The 7,515-nt window shown below is 41.6% G+C and overlaps 1 non-coding gene across 1 annotated transcript; it reads right to left on the reverse strand.

Moving 5' to 3' along the window:
* Window positions 1-6,127: 6,127 nt before the first annotated feature.
* LOC137964314 (small nucleolar RNA R71) lies at window positions 6,128-6,234 on the reverse strand. The gene has a single exon (XR_011115511.1). It is a non-coding gene; the product is annotated as a small nucleolar RNA R71 (small nucleolar RNA).
* Between the last annotated feature and the right edge of the window lie 1,281 nt (window positions 6,235-7,515).

Here is a 7,515-nt window from a genome sequence, read left to right on the forward strand (position 1 = left end):
TTATAAGAGTGAAATTCCTAAGCTACCCTTATGAAACAACAATCAATATATCATGGATCGGATGGGGACTTCGCTTCTCCCGCAGCCCCGAGAAGGGGGTTTCCCACCTCCATCCAATCCCCACGAAGACCTTACATCAAAGGTCGATCCATGACACACTTAGTGTAAGCATTAGTTAGGCTCCACAACTTAAAATAATTTTATGAAGATAATTTATACTTGGATGAAAGGTATTTAAGTCTAGTTTCATAAGGAGAAAATTTTATGTCAATATTATCTATATTTAAGGTGATATTCTCATTGGATAAATCAAAGGTCATGTTAGTATCCTGTTGCATGTGAAAGTCAGAATTTAAGCCAAATATTTTGCTTCACTTTTTGTTGTGGACTCTATAGCTAGTCGAGTCACTCAGAGGTATCGTGGTTAATTTTCCTCACAATATATATTGTTAGTACAAATTAATTCTGCAACTTATGGATTAATGTAGTCGCAGTGGCATGCATTGTATTTTTTCTATTTTGAACTCCTTTGTAATTGGAATCCCTATTTAGAGAGTGATGGGAAGAAAATGAGCAAGTCTTGATTCTCCAAAAAATAAGGGTCGGGGTTCTCGTCTAATGAACCCAAGGATCGGCGTTCTCCTTCATCGAACCCAAGATACATGTTCCCTTAAACGAATCTGATTCAAACTCTTCCTCCTTTTCTAAATCATAGTGTGTACCAAAAGATCTAACAGGGAAAAATTCATACCCTCAACACTGGATACCTCTTCTTAGCGTCGTGTTAGAAGATCCATGAATTGGGACCACAAAAACATGGTATTAGAGTAGGTTAACATGGGGACTTCATCTAACAATGGCGAGTTGAGAACAATGATCAGAGAGATGCAGGAAGAAACAGAGGGGTGACTGGCAGCATTAGTAGATATTAGAATCAACCAGCAGATGGAACTGATGACAAGCAGACTATTGGATTTATTTACTGGAAGGAATCCGCCCACAGGGAGAGGGGCGGAAGACCATTCGAACAGCAGACAAGGTGAGCAATCTGCAGGTGCACAGGGTACCCCGCGCTGGGTGGGGGCTTTAGTCAAGGTGGGAGTATGGTTCCAAGGTACACTAAATTAGATTTCCCTAATTTCAATGGGTCTGAAGACCCTTTAATATGGTTACACCATTGTGAGAAATTCTTTTTCAATTAAGGCACAACTGAATTAGAAAAGGTGGGATTAGCCGCCTTCCACATGCTCGATGAAGTGCAGTTGTGGTTCCATCAAATAGAATTGGAGAAAGTGGTGTTAGATAGGGAGGAATTTAAGGAGTTGTGCACCATACGGTTTGGCCCACCAAAACAGAGCAATCCATTGGGGGATTTGGTCCTACTAAGACAGACATGAAGTATTGGGCAATACCAGAAACAGTTCCAAGAAAAACTAGCCAAAGCAAGTACATTAGTGAGAGTAGACCAACATGTTAACCTTTTTACAATAGGGCTGAATGAGTCCCTCAGATTAGAGGTCGAGCTCCTCGCATCTTCTTATGTGGCAAGGGCCATGAACTTAGCCAGGGCGATTGAGGCCAAGAAAAAAATTGCAAACACACAGGTCTAATTGGCAAGGGGTAAGGAGTAATTTACTTCCGATAACAAATGAAGCCGTCCAACCACTTAAAGGTAGTCTCTCTAATAGTAATCCAACATAACCCAAGACCAGTAATCCCACACCACGATTCATCTAAAGGTTGAATAGAGCAGAGATAGCAGACCGAAGGGCTAAGGGATTATGCTACAACTGTGATGAGCAGTAACCCAATTGAATGCAACTCAACACCTTCAACTTAGGATCCAACCTCACCCAATTGCCACGGTTTCAGTTTCAAATGGGGAGAAAGTCCCTAGCTATGGGGTCAGCACAATGGTAATTTTTTCTATTGGGAACACTCATTTTACTACTAAATATTTTGTCATACCATTAGCTAGATTTGATATGGTACTTGGAATCAAATGGTTGCACACCTTGGGCCCAATTTTGTGGGATTTTGCTGTTTTAACTATGGGTATTGTATCTGGGGGATGCCAAGTAATGTAACAGGGCAGTCAAGTTGACATTCCACCTACTCCACAAATAGGACTCACCAAGCTGCACTTTAGAGAAGTTATTGGAAGAATTTATAGACTTCTTTCAGAATCCTTTTGGGCGGCCTCCCTTGAGGAACTCTGATCATTGGTTTGAAACCCAAATCATTGGTAGTAGTTGTTCGACCATATAGGTATCCGCACCTCCAAAAGGATGAAATTGAATGCCAATGCAAACTCATGCTGGAACAAGGCCTCATCCGACCCAGCCGATCACCATTCTCCTCTCCAGTCCTCCTGGTGAAGAAACATGATGACACCTGGAGATTTTGTGTGCACTACAGGGAGTTAAATGCAAAAATAGTCAAAGACAATTTTCCCATACTCGTAGTGGATGAGCTATTGGACGAATTGCATGGTTCTCAATTTGTTACCAAGTTGGATTTACGATTAGGTTATCATCAAGTACGAATGCATCCACCAGATATTGAGAAAACAACATTCCGTACCCACCATAGACATTTCGAATTCATGGTGATGCCATTAAAGCTATCTAACGCACCTCAACTTTTCAAGCCTTAATGAATGAGGTATTCCGTGACTATCTCCGAAAGTTTGTTTTAGTCTTCTTTAATGATATTTTAATTTACAACAAGCCATGGGACCAACATTTGGAGGATTTACGTCTTGTTTTATAATTCCTTCGAGCACATCATCTCTACTTGAAACACTCTAAATGTTCATTTGGGAAACCCCAAGTTGCATATCTTGGCCACATAATCTCAGCAGCAGGTGTTACAATGGACCCAGAAAAATTAAAGCAGTCACGGACATGCCACAACCGTAAAACATATCAGCCTTAAGAGGATTTTTGGAGTTAGTCAGATATTATCAAAAATTCATAAAAAAATTATGAGCAGCTGGCCACACCCTTGACCAGTCTTTTCAAACGCAATGCATTTAATTGGAACGCAACCGCCACAAAATCCTTCAATGAACTCAAACAGGCATTAGGTTTTGCCCCAATCCTGCAATTACTTGACTTTGAGGTCTTATTTGTGGTAGAGTGTGATGCTTTCAGAGGAGGTATTGGGGCGGCTCTTCAACAAACTCAGCATCCCATTGTATATTTTAGCCACCAAATAGTTGAACGTCATTAGAAGTTACCAACTTATGAACAAGAGCTTATTGGATTGGCCAAGGATGTTCAACATTGGCGGCCATACTTATGGGGGTGAACCTTCCTCATCTGCACTAATCATTACAACCTCAAATTTCTACTAAAGCAACGGATCTCTACTTCTCCATAGCAACATTGGATCAACAAATTAATGGGCTTTGACTTTACAATGGAACGTAAGGCGAGGACATTGAATAAGGTGGTTGACACCTTATCAAGACGTTTGGATGAACAACAAAAATTCTATGCCATTAGTCAACCCAAGTCTCTCCTGTTAGACTCCATAAAAGAGGAAACTCGGAGCACTCCAGCACTCCAGGAGATGTATCATCATATTACTGATGGGACAATGGACTCCAAGTGGTCTATCCGAGACAACATCATACTGCATGACAATCGAATATACTTACCACACTCTTCTCCCTTGATTGTAGTAATCTTATCCACTTATCATGATAGCACCCATGAAGGCGTTCACAAGACATTGCATCGGATTCAGGACGACTTTTATTGGAAGGGCATGAAGTCAGCAATTGTAGATTACGTGACCTCCTGTCAAGTATTCCAATGCAACAAGGTAGAACATTTAAGCCCAGCCGGCGTCCTCCAACCACTCACCCTTCCCACACAGGTTTGGGTTGACCTTTCCATAGACTTTATTGATGACCTCCCCAAAAATTCCGACATTCCGGAGTCCATTGAAAGTGATCGAGATGCAGTCTTTACCAACCACTTCTAGAGGGGGCTTTTCCGATTATGCGGTACTGATAGATGCCATATTCTGACATGAGAACTAGGTTAATTATAATAGAATAACCTTTATAATTGTGTTATAGGTGGTTATTTATCGGTTTTCAAATGAAACATGCATTTATTGAATTTGGCATTAATCACTATCGATATTGCATATTTTTCTCTCCTGAATTATATTTTATTGTTTTTAAGGTTTATTTCTTCCTGAAATGCTTTTTATGGATCCAATTATGGAATTTCAGGAGAATTTTGGTGGAGAAGGAGATATTTACCAAAATGCCCTTAGTGAAATGGAGGTATTTTTTAGGGCAAATCGTATTAAAAGAAATGAAAAATCGTATTAAAGGAGGAGAGTGTTGAGAGAAGAGAGAGAGGGCGTCGACCAAAACAGAGCACCGAAAACAGGGGAAGACCCGAGAGGAGTTTGCCACCGTCGTTCGCCGCACCACCGTCGTCCACCGCCGTCCACCACCGTCCGGCAATCGAGAACAGACCCGAGGAGAGCTCGAGAGAGTCTCCGTCGTGGTGAGTTTGACAGTGCCAGTTTCTACTCGCTAGACCGAGAGGGCTTCTCCGGTGTCAATTCCGCATTCCGACCATCCTCCGGCGTCGATTACGTATTTTCGACCATTCCCGGAGCTATTCCCACTCCGACTGAGACTCGAGAGAGCCGGTTAGAGGACTTCAGCTCTGTTTCGTTCTTCATCGGACGCCACCTCCGTCCATCGGCTTCTATCCTTCGTCGTCGGCGTCGTCTCTACCTCCGACCACTCACTCTTGCTACTCAAAGCCATCAATTTTGGGAAATTGCAGCGCCCGTGAGAACGAATCTGCTGCCCAAGCGAGAGGAAGGAGAAGGGGAGTAATTCGTCATTTTGGAATTTAATTTTTCTATAATTTGAACTTAGGTCTTGAATGTTTATTAAATGTGATTTGATAATTAATGTTTATTGAATGGTTGTTTTCAGGATATTTGATTAAATTAACTAGTTAGGGTAGGATTATAATTTAGGTTGGATTTTGGTATTTTAATCCGATTTCTGTCTTTCACTCTATGCGCCCGAGAGGTTCTAGACGCAAGGATTGAGAAATTGGATCCATGGTTACGTGGCACTCGAGAGAGGCACGAATCACCGTAAAATCCAGAGTTGTCATTTCCTGTTGTGCAAGTAGTTAACCAGATGATTGCTTGATAATTTAGGATATAATTAGTGTTTAGTTCAGATTAATTAATCATATTTTGTTAGACTAGTTGACTGAAGAATACACAAAATTCGGTCCTTCCTGTGGATATGACCCTCGCTTCCCACTAAATTACATGAACGATTCGTACGCTTGCGAGGTATAAAAGCCGATGTAACTAAATTTTGCATCAAGTTTTTGGTGCCATTGCCGGGGAGGCACGTATTAAGTGTATTTCTTTGTTCTCCATGGTCTTAGGTTAGATTTATTTTTAATTTATTTTATTTTATTTTATTTTATTTTTTGTTGTTTTCATAATTTTTGCTTGGTGATTTTGTATGAAATTATTTTTATTTCTTCTAGTTAGTTCATATTTTTAGTAGTGAGTTTGTTAGCTTAATTTGATAGTTCATTTTGTTTCTTTTTGTGTTTTTATGCACGGGCGCTGCTCCCTAGGTGGACCATTAGCTCCCTTTGTTGAAGAGGTAGAACATATTTGTAGGAAAACACCCGAAGTCAAGTTAGGAGCTACCATGGCCAATCAGGGTGAACCATTATAGTTACCTGCAGCAGGTGACCGTAGAGCCCTGAGGGATTATTCTATCTCATCCCACTTCACATCACCTTCTTGCATTATATTGCCACCCACTACTACCGCCAGTTATGAGTTGAAACCGGGTGTGATCCAACTCCTCCCTACATTCTATGGGTTGGAGAAGGAGGACCCATATTACCATATCAAGGAATTCTTAGATATTTCTGCAACTTTCAAATTCCAGAATTTCTCAGATGACTCTATCCGGTTAAGACTTTTTCCATTTTCACTTAAGGATAAGGCCAAGTCTTGGCTTAATTCCTTGGAGGTGGGCAGCATTACTTCATGGGACACATTGGTCACAAAAATTTTATCCAAGTACTTTCCCATTTAGAGAACTACAACCCTCAGAAGAGAAATCTCCAAATTTATGCAGCAGGAGGGTGAACACTTTTATGAGGCTTGGGAGAAATGGAAGGATTTGATCCGTAGGTGTCCACATCATGGGTTTGAGAAATGACATTTAGTGCAATACTTTTATCAAGGTCTTACACCCCAGGTTAGATCCATGGTAGATGCAACGAGTGGTGGGAGTTTGATGGGTAAGAGTGCTAGTGAGGCGTGGGACTTCTTTGAAACTTTGAGTGATCAATCTCAACAATGGGGTTCATCATTTAATGTTGGTAGGAGATCCCACAAAGCCAAAAGAGGGGGTCTCTACAAGGTTAGTGAAACACCCATGCTCATGGCCAAGATTGAGGGGTTGAATAGAAAAATTGATGCCCTTATGGTGTCCAAGAGTTCACCTGCTCCTAACCCATCTACTATCTGTGCAATATGCTCTGGTTCATCTCATCCCACACAAATGTGTCCATCTAGGTCATCCTACTCGGAGCTCATTGAGGACTTGAATGCAGTCCAGAATTTTCATAGACCAAACCAGAACGATCCTTTTTCAAAAACATATAATCCGGGTTGGGCTAGGCACCCAAATTTCTCATGGTCCAAGGGCCCACAGGTTGGGGGTCCTCCAGGGTTTACTCAACCCCAAGCTCCGCACCCACACTTCACTCAACAGCCATTGATTCCACAAAAACCTTCACTTGAGGATACACTTCAATTATTCATGCAGAATACACAGTCCTCCATTGCTAAACTTGAAATGCAAGTGAGTCATTTGGCCAGCCACATGAGTGAACAAGCACAAAATAGACTCCCGAGTCAAACCATTCCTAACCCCAAAAGCACACATGAGAGTGGGTTGAGTTCCAAACCCCACCATGAGCAAGCCAAAGCCATAACCACCCTTAGGAGTGGTCGTGAGTAGAACAATGGGGTAGGGACCACTAAGTCTAAGGAGTCAAAGGATGACAATGGGAACACATCATTGAGTGAAGAACCTCCAAGTTCTCCACCAACAGCCAAGCAGATCCCTAACCAAGTCCCACTAGCTCCTTATCCGCAGAGGTTATCGGGCCCACCTAGGAAAGGAGATAGCATGTATGAAACGTTGGAACTGTTTAGTAAGGTTCACATTAACATTCCACTTCTTGATACTATTAGGCAAGTCCCTGCCTATGCCCGATTTTTGAAAGACCTTTGTACACAGAAGAGAAAACAACATGTTAACAAAAAAGTCTTTCTTACTGAGAATGTAAGCTCAATTTTGAAGCACAACACTCCTCCTAAAGTTAAAGATCCTGGATGTCCCACAATTTCATGTGTCATTGGTGAACATACCATCCAGAGAGCTCTTCTTGACTTAGGGGCAAGTGTGAATTTGCTTCCTTT

Source organism: Aristolochia californica, unplaced genomic scaffold (genome assembly GCF_029961685.1).
Source record: "Aristolochia californica isolate CCGP_79_NKW_82.1479 unplaced genomic scaffold, dmAriCali1.0.hap1 SCAF_4, whole genome shotgun sequence".
Taxonomy (NCBI): Eukaryota; Viridiplantae; Streptophyta; class Magnoliopsida; order Piperales; family Aristolochiaceae; genus Aristolochia; species Aristolochia californica.